This window comes from Lathamus discolor, chromosome 6 (genome assembly GCF_037157495.1).
Source record: "Lathamus discolor isolate bLatDis1 chromosome 6, bLatDis1.hap1, whole genome shotgun sequence".
Taxonomy (NCBI): domain Eukaryota; kingdom Metazoa; phylum Chordata; class Aves; order Psittaciformes; family Psittacidae; genus Lathamus; species Lathamus discolor.
Window position 1 is genome coordinate 42,852,062 of NC_088889.1, and position 15,771 is coordinate 42,867,832.

Here is a 15,771-nt window from a genome sequence, read left to right on the forward strand (position 1 = left end):
TCTATTTTGGTTTTTAAAGCTATAAATCTTCCACATAATTTAAAAAAATGGAGTGTAAAAATAAGTGTGTGCTACAGATATCTATCAGAAATAGATATCACTTTCAGATTTTTTGTTGGGTAGCACAACTCCCCTTAGGAGAAAGAACTGGAATGCTCATCTTTGTGTGTTATGTGACCTTTGTATTTAAAATATAGGAAGAGCAGTTAGCAGCTTTTATGATGTCTGTCTTTCTGGTTTTTCCTTTTCCTTATATTTGGCTTCTTATACCTGATTTCCAACACAAGTAGTAGCACCTGTGAAAGTAGGATTGTAATTGATGGCTGAGTACACTTCTAATTAACTACACACCTTTATTTATCTTGACTGTACCTTTGCCTTCTCAAGTCCATAGTTTGTCACTAAGCAACTATCAATGTTCTTCCTTCCATAAAAGTACCTTTTTTGCTAAACATAATAATCTGTATTTCAGCAAAACCTCCAAATTCCCATTGACTTCACTGAGATCAGAATCAATGTTCTCTTCCTTCTCAAAATTGCGCTAACAGTCTAGAGACAATGTTTAGAGAACCACACACAGAGAAAATATATTTTTAAGAAAGGCCCTGATAAAATGGCTTACAATAGCAGAGAGATACCTACTTCTCTCGACAGAGCAAATTTTCAGTTGCCTGTAGATGAACAGTAATTGGCAGAGATGTCCACAGCATCACACTAGTGAAATCATGCATGGACCACTATATTAAGCTGAGATAGTACATGGTTTTTGTTAGTAAGACTTTGGGCTTTCTGCAGATTCCTGTTATGGTGGAGTGCAGGCTTGTAAATTAGAACCATTACCAACAGAGTGCATTAGTTGGTGATGAATGAGTAAGAATGGGGTCTAAGGAAGGAGAAGTAGGAGTGCCGTTCTGTCAACCATTTGGGCCAAATATAGAGAAGTTTTGGGTTAGCAGAGGGATGGAGAAATGCGAATTAGTTTACACTGTTTTAGATAGAAATTACTCACAAGATGAGTTAATTAAAACTGTAAAAGGAAGGTGTATGAAGCTAGTTTTAAACCAGCATCCATTCCGTCAACCATCCTTGATGTAGCTATTTGTTTAAATTTTGAAATGCTCTACAAACATTTAAATATATACAGGAAGAGAGTTTTTATTTGTTTTCTCCAGCTGCATGAAAAAGAATATGGGATTTTGAGAAAAATATAATGGAATAACATTGTGGTGAAATTAATTTTGCCTTAGTGGCCATCCTGGCTGTGCATTTCTCATGGATTTTATTTGAAATACTGAAAGTGTTTTTTCCCACATATTCTTTCTCTAAGTGGTGCTAGAACCACTAAGATTGAAAAAAATGTGTATTGAAGATGTTAAAGGTTTACACCATTATTTGTGTACATATGGAGAACAATAGGAAAAGAATACTGTAACAAAGGCAGAAAGAGAAAATCCATACCTGAAAACTCAGATTCACTCATGAGTTTTTAAAAATAATTAGGTATTTCACGGAGGATTCTGCATTTCATTTTAAACATTCCTCTTATTAGCAGTACTACAATCAGTCTACAAGTTTACCAAATGAACAAAAAGTAGTGAGCTGAGTAGCAATGTGAGAAGAATAATACCTAAACACATTTTTTACTTGGTGTTTACAGAATAAAAAGTAATCTACAAACCAGCTCTGATTTCCTGAAAAATATTAAGCCTTCAATTTAAAGCTGTAGCAAACCTTCAGTGCAAGATACATTATATCCTTTTAGCATGCAATTTTGAGGATCCTTTGTCACAAGCAAACATTTAACCATGTCATTAAGCATATGTTTCCACAATCTTTACCAAAGATAATAGTAAAACTGGGTCCTACGACAAACAAGCAAAAGCAAGATCATGTCTCACATGCTCTCTCTTTCTGAATTTACCTACGTATACTTCACCAGATACATACACTTTCTGATATCCAGATTATGTATACTGAGAAGGTAAGTCATAAAGTGTTGCTGTTCTTAGCTAAAAGTACCTGGAAGAAATGTTTACAGCTGATTTGGGGTTAGCTACTATGACCTAAAATCATTTTGGCAGACTTGCTATAAATTCCTGCCTATAACAAAGCTAGTTATAAGAGCTACATGTCTGGAATTTATTGTCTTATCCCACTGCCTACTGAGCATGTGTCATGAAAAATGATGATAAATTATACATTCACTTAGAGCATGACAAAGATTGGAGGAGATGCAAAGTACAACCCATCCTTTCCTCACTTGTTAGCCCTTCCAGCTGTGGTCAGGCAACATGCTTATTATAATAAGGTAAAAGCACTTTTCTTAGGTCCTGAAAAATGTTACCAAGAGTTAGATCTTATTACCAAGAACTTCTTTTAATCAGAATTTCTAAACAAGAATAAAATTAAACACAGCCTTTAGCACTTGTCCATGAGATTAAATCTTCTATACATAAACACCTTATAAATCTGCCAAAGACCCTTTTTTTCTTAGACATATGCTATGTGTTTAATAAGTACCTGGCTTGTTTTCAGGCTTATCTTTTTGTTAAGTCAGAACTGAAAGCAAAAGCCTTGGAAGTAGTTAGAAAAAAAACCAGTGTAATAACTAGGATAGCACTATCCCATCTCTTGTAGCTTTTATATTTGAGCTTCTCAAAGCTATGGACAGCAAATTACTCATTTGATACCTGAGCTGCATAAAGAAGGTTGAAATCTGGGCTGTTATCAATCTTTTCACTCTGTTTGTGAGATTCTCTGTAAGAGCTCATGTGTAGCACAGATGCTGGCTGCCTACATTATTCTTAGGTACCCAACAAAATGTAGAGGTGGAAAGTATCATTTATCCTAGATTCCCTACTGCTGAAAGAAATCTTATTTCTGCATGAAAGCTGTTCTAAAGAAGGAAATGGTTTTCTAGGAGACCAGATACAACCTGGAGAAAAAAATTAGGTTCCTTTTTTATATATTTTTTTCAGTAAGTGACCCACATTACTAGATACCTTAAATAATCAACTTAAATGAAAGAGAAACTTTGACTCATCAGTTAAGGTGGTGATTAATAAGTTTATAGACAAATGATTTATTCAAAACAAGATTACCCAGGTGGTATTTTTATGACTAATCTTTTAAAAATGCTTTAGACTGAAATTAAGTATGTATGATATAAGAGCACTACTTCTTATTTGGCTAAAGCCATAAAACAATTTTTCAGTTTTGTCATTGTTTGTCATTGCTTGTCATTGCTTCTCATTGTTAGATAGAACTTCTTACCACAGGATTTCCTCAGGAACTCTGGGATGATAGCAAAAATACGGTCATCGCTGATGGTACAAGGCTGGAGCATATGAAAGATTAACTGACATGTACGAAGTCACACAAGTGTGGGAGATCTGGAAATTCAGTTTGGGCATATAGGCTTCAGGTTGTAATCAAAACATAACTATCTGCCTTCTTCCCACTTCTCTGCTTATGCTCTTTTATTAACCAGGTAAATGCAGCTGTTCCAGCATGCCATTGTTAGTTCCAAAAATCATTTAGCACGTCATTAATTTTTTTAGATCCTTTATCACCCACTCAAGTTGGTGAAATGTGTAAATGGAATTAATATGATTTTACCCTATTTGTCATCTTATAAATGGACATACCAGAAAGAAGTGCAGCCCTCAGCATCTGGCTCTGAATGGCCTCAACTGAGGAAAATATACTATCATAATCAAAAAAAAGCTGAGCACCTCAGGAAAAAATCTTTTGTGTAGAGTCAGTACAGAATGCTTATTTGACAGGCATAAATATCTAATTTAAAATATTACAGATTACTTTAATCCACTTCTCACTTCTGCTACCTACAGTTTATTCACGAATTTGTGACTTTTTGAATGCTTACCCAGTGCTTTCGGGAATACTTTAAAAACAGCATTTCCATTTCTAACTCTTTTTTTTTTTTTTTAATTTTTATTTGACCAGTCTTAGTTTTAAGTATCTTTCTGTATTTTGTTTGCTTTTAGAGAAGTGTTCGGGTCTTCAGTCAAGGATGAGGAAAGGAGTCATGCAGTGCAGATAGAAGAGAACTCAGCAGTGAGCTCTTAAGGCTCCTTCAAACATTCCCGTTTGTCAAAATACCATGAAAATACATTTCAGCAAATACATAGTTTCTGAAGAATAAAATCAAACTTAAGTTTTTAACTTCCTCTACCAAAAAACCACACTAATGAAAGAATTTCTTCTCTTTCTAACCTGCAAAGATTGCAAAAAAACCCCAGAGAGTGATTTTCATTAACCGAAATGGTTAAGGGTAAGTTACATTGCCCAAAATTCCTTCTCTGTGCTATGTTGACTTTAATGTTAGGTAATCACAACATCAATTTAGTATGTGCTGCTAGACTACTATCCAAAATATTTTTTTAAGTCAAAGGTAAAGCAAATTAGCAATTCCCATTGATAGAATTACAATGTTAAAGGGAGACAGCATAGAAATAAAGATTTTTTTTCCTAGAATCTAAATCCAAAGTTACTGAAGAGAACCTGGGATACTGAAAAGAAGGGGAAGAAAGCATTCATTTAATAAGAAGAGTCTTATACGGTTTAGTTTAGTTCACAAGAAATAAAAATTTGCATGCATTGATGGAAGCATTTCATTTTGCTTCACCTCTGATTTTAGTAAATCTAACTGGTAAGACTTGCATGTTTGGGAACATCTCATGCAGCCAAAGTCCATGAAAAAGTAACTTCAGAGATTTATGGAACAAAGAAATTACAGAACCTTGCAGTTCTGTAACATTCAGAAATAACATTGCAAGGGGAATCAATTGTGTAAATAGTGATAAGATTTTTTTTATCTGGTGGCAGTAGGTGAACATCTGTAGGGAAGACAATAGCATAGAAATTTGCCTGACATAAATAAAAGAGCAGTTCTGATGGGGAAATGTAGAATGAGCATATGTCTGCTCCACATGATATTAAACTTTGGATGACATTTTATTTAAAAAATACAAACATCTTTTAATATTTCCTCTTTTGCTGTGGACTATCTGCTCTGCTGTTTGTAGCTACGTGTGAATCATCCTTCAGGCACCATTTAACCCATCTAAATGCAAAAAGATGAATTTGGAATGCTATCAAAGCACATACTAAATAAAAAGAGCCATTCTGTCTCAGCAACAACACAAGAGACCTGGTTTTTATTATGCATGTGAAGTGTTTAATTTAAACTGTTAATAGTTAACCCGGTCTGGCCTAGAGCTATGCAGATCTGGGAAAAAAATCCATAAACTAAAAGCTCTCTACCTGCCTTCAATTCCTTCGTCTCTGTAGTCAAAGGGAGAGATAAAAAATCATTCTGCAACACATGAAGACTGCTTATGTGAAATATCTTTTCCCCAGAATGTGCAGAGAAAGAAGGTAAAGTTTATAGCTCATACTGAAAAGCCTAACAGCCGTAGGGTTACCTGTATTAAAATGCCTGGAAAACAGGAATACCTTACAATGGAGTTTGAAGTTGAGCTAGAGGTCATCAGAGGAGCATGCATTTATGAAAAAGGTATCTTAGATATTTATAGTTTTCAGATGTTTAGGTGTACGTGGTTAGCTTTGCACAGAGCAATCCCAGCCTCATCATGGAGCCTAATTCCATCTCTCAGATTAAATGAACTTGCCACTGTTCAAAAGTGGGTTTACGTATCTCGTTAAAAAATGACACTAATAAAATATATTTATAATCCATAAGAAATAAGCTTATTTTAATAAACAAATAACTATTCCTCTATTTAAAGTTTTCAATATAATTCCATTTTGGGGAAAAAAGGAATAACTTTTTTTTTTTATCCCTCTGTCAAAAGATTCCAGAAATTTTTATAAGCTAGAAAGAAGGGAAAATGACAGTATAACATACCTACCATAGTAAATCCATTTTAAACTAAATATGAAAGAATCCAGACACTGTGTACTCTTTCATAATTAAACTAGCATATATGCAGTTCAAACAGAAGGCAAAAGTTCAAGATTCTCTTTGCCTAAAGCATTTATATTTTCCACTGATATTGTCCAAGGTTGTCCGGTCTGTTTCTGGCATACAGATTACAAATGATTCCTAGCCCAGTGTGAGAAAGAAGAAACTCAGTTTTATAGAGAGTGAAAATGAATTTAACTGCCTAATCATTCTTTCTCTACTAAAGATGTTTACTAATAGATATTAATAAACTAAAAGAAAGAAGAATAAATATATAATTTATTGTTGGCACGAGTTCTAGAAAAGGATAACAATTTTAGTCATAAATTACTCAGAATGTAATACTCTGAGAGTGTCTAATAATGGACAATAAAAATGATGCTGAGTAGGACCCAATATTAAATGGCATCCAGTCTTATAGTCTTGTAAAAGCACCTTCCCAGGGCTGAAAAGGATTATTTCCAGAATAATCTCTTAGGAATTCAGCAATCCTTCCTTGATGCTGAATGGTAACTTTCTTTCTCTTCCTTTTAGGCCAGTCTTAGTTTGGTTATCAATAGATTTAAAAAAGGTAAATACACACTTATCATTTCTCTTCCTTTCACAGTTTAATCTGATCAAAACCTGACCTACCAAAGAATCGACATTAGCCTTTGCTGCTAATATACAGACAAAATACTGCTTCTTATATCAAAATGGATTCTATTGGACTGCATGCAACCTTGGGAATTCATATCTTGTGGTAGCCAAAACTAATAATCTATTTTTTAATTTATGTTGCCAAATACTTTTGGATTATTAAATCAAATCAAGTGGTATTTAAGTCAGACTGTCCCAAAGCCAATGGCAATGTAAGAATAATGGACTTATATGATTTTGTCTGATTTTTAATCAGTGAAAGTGACTGTGCTGGAATAAAACGACTGTGGTTTATGGGACCAGGGCTAAGAATCAAGAGGAGATGAAAATGGACTTGTCCCTTAAAAATGTGCTCCACATTGAAAAGAAAAAACTTCAACAAGGCACTTGCTTATGTAAGGTGATATTTAAAAATACTGTAAATATTCTTTTTCAAAGAAATACATAAATAAGTATGTGAAAACTCATTTGTTCATATACAGCTCACCCCCACTTCAACTGCAAGTTGTACAGATCTGTAAAAATGAATGAGCATGTAGAATGGGGCAGAAGAACAAGGCAAAAGAATGAGGCAGAAGAACAAGGCAAAAGAATGGGGCAGAAAAACAAGGCAAAAGAATGGGGCAGAAGAACAGGGCAAATGCATTTCTTACACTTGATCGTCAATACTTGTTTAGATTTTACCGTGGGTTAATTAAAAATCTGTAAAAGCTGAGGAGTAGAAAACTTGAGTTAAATTTTAGGACTGCCATTTTTTAATAAGACAATAAATGAAATACTGCAGGTTAAAGTTCATTCATTTAAAAAAAATAATTGAAAATGTCTTATAAAAGTAGTAGGGTGATAAATGTTACTGGCTGAACAGTTAACATCATACATACAACTTAAATGCATCGTCCTTGTACTTCCAGTAGATGGCAGGTGTAGTACTTCAAACTTTCAAAAAACTCATAAAAACAATTTTTTGAAATAGTGAGATGCTATTATCTGAGAATTTTGCTTATAATACAACACATATGCATTTTTATACAGGTGTCTTTTCACATACATGTATTTTTATGTTTAATATCTTTTTGGAAGATATAACCAGTAGAAAAGGAATGTCTAAGACATAGAATCATAGAATAGTTAGGGTTGGAAAGGACCTCAAGATCATCTAGTTCCAACCCCCCTGCCATGGGCAAGGACACCTCACACTAAACCATGCCACCCAAGGCTCTGTCCAACCTGGCCTTGAACACCGCCAGGGATGGAGCACTCACAACCTCCCTGGGCAACTCGTAACAGTGCCTCACCACCGTAACAGGAAAGAATTTCCTCCTTATATCCAATCTAAACTTCCCCTATTAAAGTTTTAACCCGTTACCCCTTGTCCTTTCACTACAGTCCCTAACGAATAGTCCATCCCCAGCATCCCTATAGGCCCCCTTCAGATACTGGAAGGCTGCTATGAGGTCTCCATGCAGCCTTCTCTTCTCCAGGCTGAACAGCCCCAACTTTCTCAACTGATCTTCATATGGCAGGTGCTCCAGAGACCCTCCTCTGGACTTGTTCCAACAGTTCCACATCCTTTTATGATTTTTTAGATATAAAAAGCAAATTATAAGTAAAGAAAACAGAAAGCATATACTGAACAACACAGAAAACTGAAACGTTCAGCATAATATTCACAGTAAAATAAAAACCAGACTGGGAACCTTAAAATAGGAATTTGAAATTACAAACTTTGTATTTATTTCCCTTTTTCATAAATCTGCCTCTTTTTAAGGTGATGGGTATATTTTGTTCCATAAAGGAACTTTTAATTTCTTTGTTATGAGTCACTGAAAAATTAAGAATCATGAAATGACAATAAATATTTACAAATTCAGAAATGCCATCAGTAATGCTGTCAGCTAAACCAAGATCAATATACACAACAAATTAGGCCCTTTTATTTTCTTTACTGCAAGATTGAGTAATAAAATCTCCCTTGCAGCAGAGGAGACCCCTCTCTCTCAGAGGCTAAACAGCTATATATCAGTTTCTTCCCATTGCTCAATATGTGACCCCATGCCTTTTTCACAGCACTGCAAACTACTCTGAAGCCTATCTTATTAAATTCTGTAAGTACATTTAGGTCATCAGCTTCATAACATCATGAATGTCACTTTATCTAGACCAAGGTTTGGTGAACTGACTTTCCAATATCATCTCTGGTTTAAAAAGGGGAAAACTGAGATGCTTTGAGATTAAGATCTAAAGTATTTGTAAATCTTCATTGAACCACCTGATGGTTTTTTGGCAGTGGTGGTGGCTCATGTTATAGTGTTACAGCATTGCAAATACGTTAAAACCAATTTTTATTAGTTTTTGTTTCAGTCATGAGTTCAGTCAAATAGGGGAAAAAAAAGAAAAAGACAACTACACATTTAGTAGCAGTTTCTGACATAGATGATCTAAAGGAAAAGACCAACATCAGACATAAACTGCCCGTAAAATCACCATCTAAATACAATTTTCCAGGCAAGGTTCCTCATCTTCATCATGAAACCATATTTTATGTTCTATTACACACCTTATTACAGCTTCTGCACAAAACATAATAGCACTACTTTCTAGTTTGTTTTCCTATACATCTGCTGTTTGGTCACATAGCACTGAAAGAAGGGAGTAGAATCATCCCATGAGTGTGTTCGCTATTCTTGGTTTCTCTGCTCATACTCATTATACCAATATTCATTATTCCACTTATTTCTGGTGTTGCATGTCATATCCCCCAACCATCTCTCATTAAATTCCAGATGGTTTATCTCTGTCCTTACCTAGCCCTTCTATCCTTTAACCAGTGTTGGCATTCATTGGTTTTCCTTTTTGTTTTCTTTCCATCTAACCTTCTCACTGACTTCTCATGTCCATATATCTGTCAGACTATTTCATGTCCTCCACATTCCAATTCAGGGCAAATCTTCCCCTGTAGCTCCTATCCCTCCTTCAACTTTCCCTGAACAGAATACACGGGTGTCATGTTTCAATCTTCCTATACAATCAGTTTCAGTTTTGGTTTTGGTTAAGCAGCAATTTATTGCCCATCTTCAATGTTTTGCAGTGTAGACACTTGACTCCCTTCTTCCACCTTTATTATTTCTCCTAGAATCAGGTGCTATGAGGCTATGAGTCCCCTAACTCCAGTTCTAAGGCACCAACCTTGAATGAGATGTTTTCATTTTTATTGTTGTCTGGAAATCACAAAACAAGGTATTATGTCATATCATGAAAAAAAACCAACCCAACAACAAACAATAACAGATTATCCAGAACACTTCAATATCTATTATGCTTTTCAGTCCACTGCCTAATATTGACTCGCTCCCTAAATAGAGAAGCTTGTGCAAGGAAGCCTGGCTTTTGTCACGTACTCTAAAGTTTCCCTGCTCAGTCCCACTGTGATGATGGCAAAAGTCCAGTCTTGTCAGTAATAAAAAGTGTGAGAGACGCAAGCAATGACGGATCAACACTGAACATTATGAAGCATCTACTGAGGATGTACCAACTGAAGTTTCCTAAAGGCCTGCTACCTGAACAAATTTTCATGTTTTAAGGAAATTGGCAGATTTCCAAATGAATAAAAAAGCTGCCAATTCTCCTTTCTGCATATAAATACATGAATTGCAGTTTTTCAAGGAAAAGACCAAGGAAGGTTTTACATGCTAATTTATTACCTCTGGCTTCAATCTTGAAACCATGCAATTAGTTTTGGCTGAATTAAAAAGTAAAATAAATTCTCATGCAGGTGCCAAACTTGAAAGATTTCAACAAGATAGAGAAATTAAAGAAAGTTGTATGCAACAGATAATAGAAAAGTAACCTTAATAAAAAGCAGGAAATTTTAACAACAGGTGATGATACCAGCTCCATATTTAAGATGTGTTCATATAAAGCACATGTGGTAGCAACAGCCTTACAGAAAAACCCATTTCTTATAACTTTCCCAGTGTTTCATCTGCTCTCTGCCTATTTCCTGCTGTGGCCGTTGCACTGAGGTCATAGTTTGGATCACGAGAACTGGTTTGAATTGAGTAAAAGAAGAATTTTTCTAGTGAGGCGAACTATGTCTTTAAGGCATTCCTATTTATTTATCAAAAAAGTTCAAAAATCTCTTTTATGTACACAGAAGGAATAAATAGGAGATACTATCTTGTGTATGTTGCCATGCCTCAGTTAGCCATCAGAACAAAAAGCTGCTTCCAAGCTTTTGAGGATCAGGCTCCTGGCATTTCTTTGGAATTCTGCAGCATTTCATTGTCTGTGGTATTTTCTGTTGCCCTTCTCTTACATACATGGACATAACATTCAATAGCAGCTTCTTCATCATGCATCTTTAGATACATTTTTTAAAAACATCGAGAGGTTTTCTTTAATTAGAATAAAAAATATAGACACTAATTGTAGATCAGCCTGAAGTGTTTTCATCCAGCAGCCACTTTTACAAGAAATGTGTCACTAATATTTAGGGCATTTTGAAAGTGAGACTTCTTTAGATTAAAAAATTGAGTTTGCACAATTCATTAAAAATTCTAGTTAATCAGTTTTCATTTAAATGGCTTACTGAATATGGGTGTTACATACATACATACATACATGCTATGGAAGATAACAAAATGACACCATACAACTGTGAAAAGGACAATTATCTTTTTGGATAACAAAGATGCTTAATGCTGATTTCATTAGAACCAAGTAACACTATTAATCTCAGTCATCTTCCACACTTTCAACCACTTCTTTGCATGTGGGAAAAATAACCTTTCCCTGAGAAGAAAGAAAAAAGGTAAGCAATAAAAGAATAAAGCCTTTAGGAAGTAGGCCAAAACAAACATCGTTTACTACTTAATAATATTGCAAGACTTTGTCAGCCTGATTCAGTCCAGAGTCTCAAATCTATTCCCTGTGAACATATTACTGTTAAAAAAAGACAAGGAACAGAGAATGGAGTTTTGACACGGCATTCTGTAGTCACTTTATTTCACAAGTGTTGAAGGCTAGTTGAAAAAGTGGAAAATTTTTGAAGATGTTGTCAGATGCTCCAGATATGTCAAAAAGATCTAGAAGTAAAGCTCTGAATGTGTATTTCAGGATAACACCATACAACAATAACTTTTATTTTATGCTTCTCTTGCAGCATGGTAGCAGTGAATGTATCCCGAATGTTTTTCCTTTATTTGCCACAATTAACTGTGGAGTATTCCTGAGGAATTAATTTCCATTGCACGTTTTTATTCTTTTTCACATTACCACTCATCAGGATCACAATACAGAAAATTGAAGGAGGATTTTCCTATAGTACAAATCTTTAACATGCCACCAGTATATAAATCGGCAAGCTCCCCCAAAAGTATGTAGTCATGCATGACAAAGACTACCACAAAAGAGGTGAACAAGGATACCTGAATACAAATAAATTTATGGGATATCCTGTGTACTTCAATGTAAATATCCTGCTATGTGGAATTATCAGTAAATATTATCTGATCAAATTATTGAAATATTGGTCTAACAATACAGATTTTCTGAAAATTAGAAAACAAACAAACAAACAACACTACCAACAAGAAAACCAAACAGAAATTACTTTGTTTGTGTAGTTTCAATAAACTACACTGGGAAACAGTTTGGGGTTACTAGCAGTCTATGAAAAAAAAACCCAACCAAATAACAAAGTCCCCAAAAGCAGATCCAAAAGCCAGAACTAAAATCCTGCACGAATCATGGTTGTCAGTATTTTGACTCATTTTACTGAAAAGCTGCACAAGCAGTTGCACTACTACTCTTTCCCCTGCACATTCAGCTCTGTCCACAGAGGATAATATAAACTTTTCTTTCTTTCTTTTTTTTTATTCCTCCAAACAAGACCTGCTTTAAGTGAAATGCTCCAGGCTGTCACGCATGTGTAGTGGAAACAGGGCCTGGCATAATCAGTTTTCCAGTGACAAAAGCAGCAGAGACTAGCACTCTCTCTGGAAGCTCTGCCCAGCCAGAGCTGTAAAGCAGCACAGGGCTTCTTGTTTACTTGTAGATGTCAAAAGCAAGTTTCCTGTTCTCTAGAGGCTTAAGCCAAAAATCTAATCATGAACACATGCATGGAAGTGGGAGCCATTAGCCTTAGGAAATTAAGTCATTGAACTATAAGGAAAAAATGTTTGAAATAGACATTTACTGGAATTTTCAAAATCATTATTTGAAATACAGCAGCAAGCTCTACCTGAAATGGAGAGTGTGACTGGACTAACAAGACCATTTTGAAAACACTATGAAAACTTTTTAAAAGCATGAATGCTGGCACAAATTCCCCAAGTAATGATAGCAGAATATAGGACAGGAGAACATTTACTTCAGAACATGTTTACTTCCCTGTATAGACAATGGAGAGAGACAAGCAGCTCCAGAGGGTGAGTCAGTTCATAAAACTCACAGAAGTGCATACCTCTCACCACTAAGCAACTTAAAATAATGCCTTAATATTGGAGCCTCTGCTAAAGGGTTTAAAAACCACGGGATTCAGTTGAACTAAGGAACAAGAGAATCTCTAGTTTCATGAGTTCAAAAACTTCAGGGGGCATCAGTTCAGCATTAGTATGGACCAGTTATACAATTTGCGGTGATTTTTCAATAACACTGGAACAGAGAAGAAACACTGAAGCAAAAAATTAAACACAAACTGGCTTAATGTGCATAGACTTAGATATCTGTGAGCTAATTAATCAAATTGTTCCTGAATCACAGAATCACAGAATCACAGAATCCCAAGGGTTGGAAGGGACCTCAAAAGATCATCTAGTCCAACCCCCCTGCAAGAGCAGGGTAACCTACAGTACATCACACAGGAACTTGTCCAGGCGGGCCTTGAATATCTCCAGTGTAGGAGACTCCACAACCCCCCTGGGCAGCCTGTTCCAGTGCTCTGTCACTCTTACAGTAAAGAAGTTCTTCCTGATGTTAACGTGGAACTTCCTATGTTCCAGTTTACACCCATTGCCCCTTGTCCTATCACTGGATATCACTGAAAAAAGCCTAGCTCCATCATCCTGACACCCACCCTTTACATATTTGTAAACACTGATGAGGTCACCCCTCAGTAGTCACTGTCTTTCATTTTTGAGAATAGAGACAGTTTTAAAAGGGAGAAAAGAAAAATAATCGTTTTCTTGATTTTACAAGACTGGAATTTTAAACAGGAGCATCACGTAAGGACAAATATTCTCAGTGCTGTTGAAACATTTTAATATTTCTTTCATATTAAAGAAAGACAACATAATGAAGAAAGGAGTGTATATTTGAAGTCTGCGGTGGGTTATCAGGCACCCACCACAGCTGCTCTGTCACTTCCCTCCTCAACTGGGCAGAGGAGAGAAAATAAATTGAAAGCCTCATGGGTCAAGATGGACACTCAGCAATTACTGTCATGGGCAAAACAGACTTGGTGAAATTAACTTTTTACTTATCACAATTAGACTAGGGTAAAGAGAAACAAAATAAAATCTTAAAACCACCTTTCCCTCCTCTCCTTCCCGGGCTTAACCTTACTGCCAAGTTCTCTAACTCCTCCCCCACAGAATAGAGTGATGATGTAACAATCACCAAAGATGTCCCTGGCCACACATTTATTCTTTTGAGAATACAAAGCTCCTTGCCTTCATCATCATAACACCATGGATCCATTACTGTTGTGGAACATGCATTGTCTTAACTGTCTCTTCTGTACTGAGTAAAACTACCCTAACCCCTAACGAGGGAGATGATCCAGGTAAGAAGGCCTGGAGCAGAAGAAAGAGAAAACAATAGTATTAATTTCTAATTAACTGCTTGTAAAAAAAGTAAATCAAACTATGTCTATTCTTAAATTAGAGGCCAATAAATTGTCTGCATGACATAGTACTATGACATAAACCTGGAATCTACAGGCTTTGCACATAAACTAACCTATTAAATTTGTCTTCACCTCATTGTGGCTAACATAATGCCCTATCTTTTTTCAGGATAGTTATATCCAGCTGCCATGCCTTGTCTTACAATAAGACAATTCTTGCAGACATTCTAACAAAGTCTCCTATGTCTATAATAGAGCCTTGAGTGCAGTGACTGGGATGCTGAATATCTCTAATACAATGATTTTTCAGTCTGTATATTTCAATGACGAATTGTTTATTATGCTTCAGAACTGGGCCAGATTACACTTTGTATCTTTTGTTTGGTCAGGCTGTAGTCAGAAAGAATAACAGAAGTCCCTGTCCTGTCAATTAAAGACTGCATGTAATAGAGAGCTTAGTGCTGCAAACAGTCTACTGATTGGCCTTATCCTATCTTCTCATTCTTAACCACCTTCTTCCCCAAGGCAGAGCTATACCAGTATTATGAACATTTGCCATGCAAAGCAATCCATGTATCTAACTTTGATCAGGAAACATGGTGCATCTTCCTTTTATTCTGTATCTCTGCTGCTTAATTCACTGCAACTTAAGCAGTGAATTTAAAGGAGGACAAATTGCTAGACAAACGCCACCCTGAATAGGCTGTTCTTTGCAATATGTATATTTGAATTATCAACTGCAGAATGAATTATCAACTCCAGAAATGATGTTTTAGTTTTTCCTATTAAAAGTGAAACTGTATGATGTCCACAAATACCAAAAAACCCATTAGATCAGAATCACATCAGTATAAAAGCTGCTGGTTTTAAATGCAGACTGTTTACAAGATCCCAAAGATCTTTTTACATATATATATATATATATATATATATTTTTCAGTAGGCTTTGTCTGTGGAAATGTTTTTAAGCAGACTTAGGCAGTTAAGTCCATTCCATTCTTCACCTAATGATTCTTTCCAAACTATATTTTAAAATTCTGTTTATCATGAGCAGACATTAAAATTTGCTATCCAAACTTCTCACTTAAGTGTGATACCTAAAATAAACCCTAATTGAATTAATTTATTGTAATTGATATTACATGCACATATGACTGTTGTCATTAAAAATACACACTAGTTGTGTAGAAAAAGAATATGCAGCATATGAAAAAATAATTTTAAAATATTTAAAAAATATTTTTAAATTCCTGTCAAATATTTATTTGCTTTCAAATTTTTAATAAAACTGAGTTTTAAAACCAAAGTCAATAAATGCAAAAAGAAAAAAATATTTCTA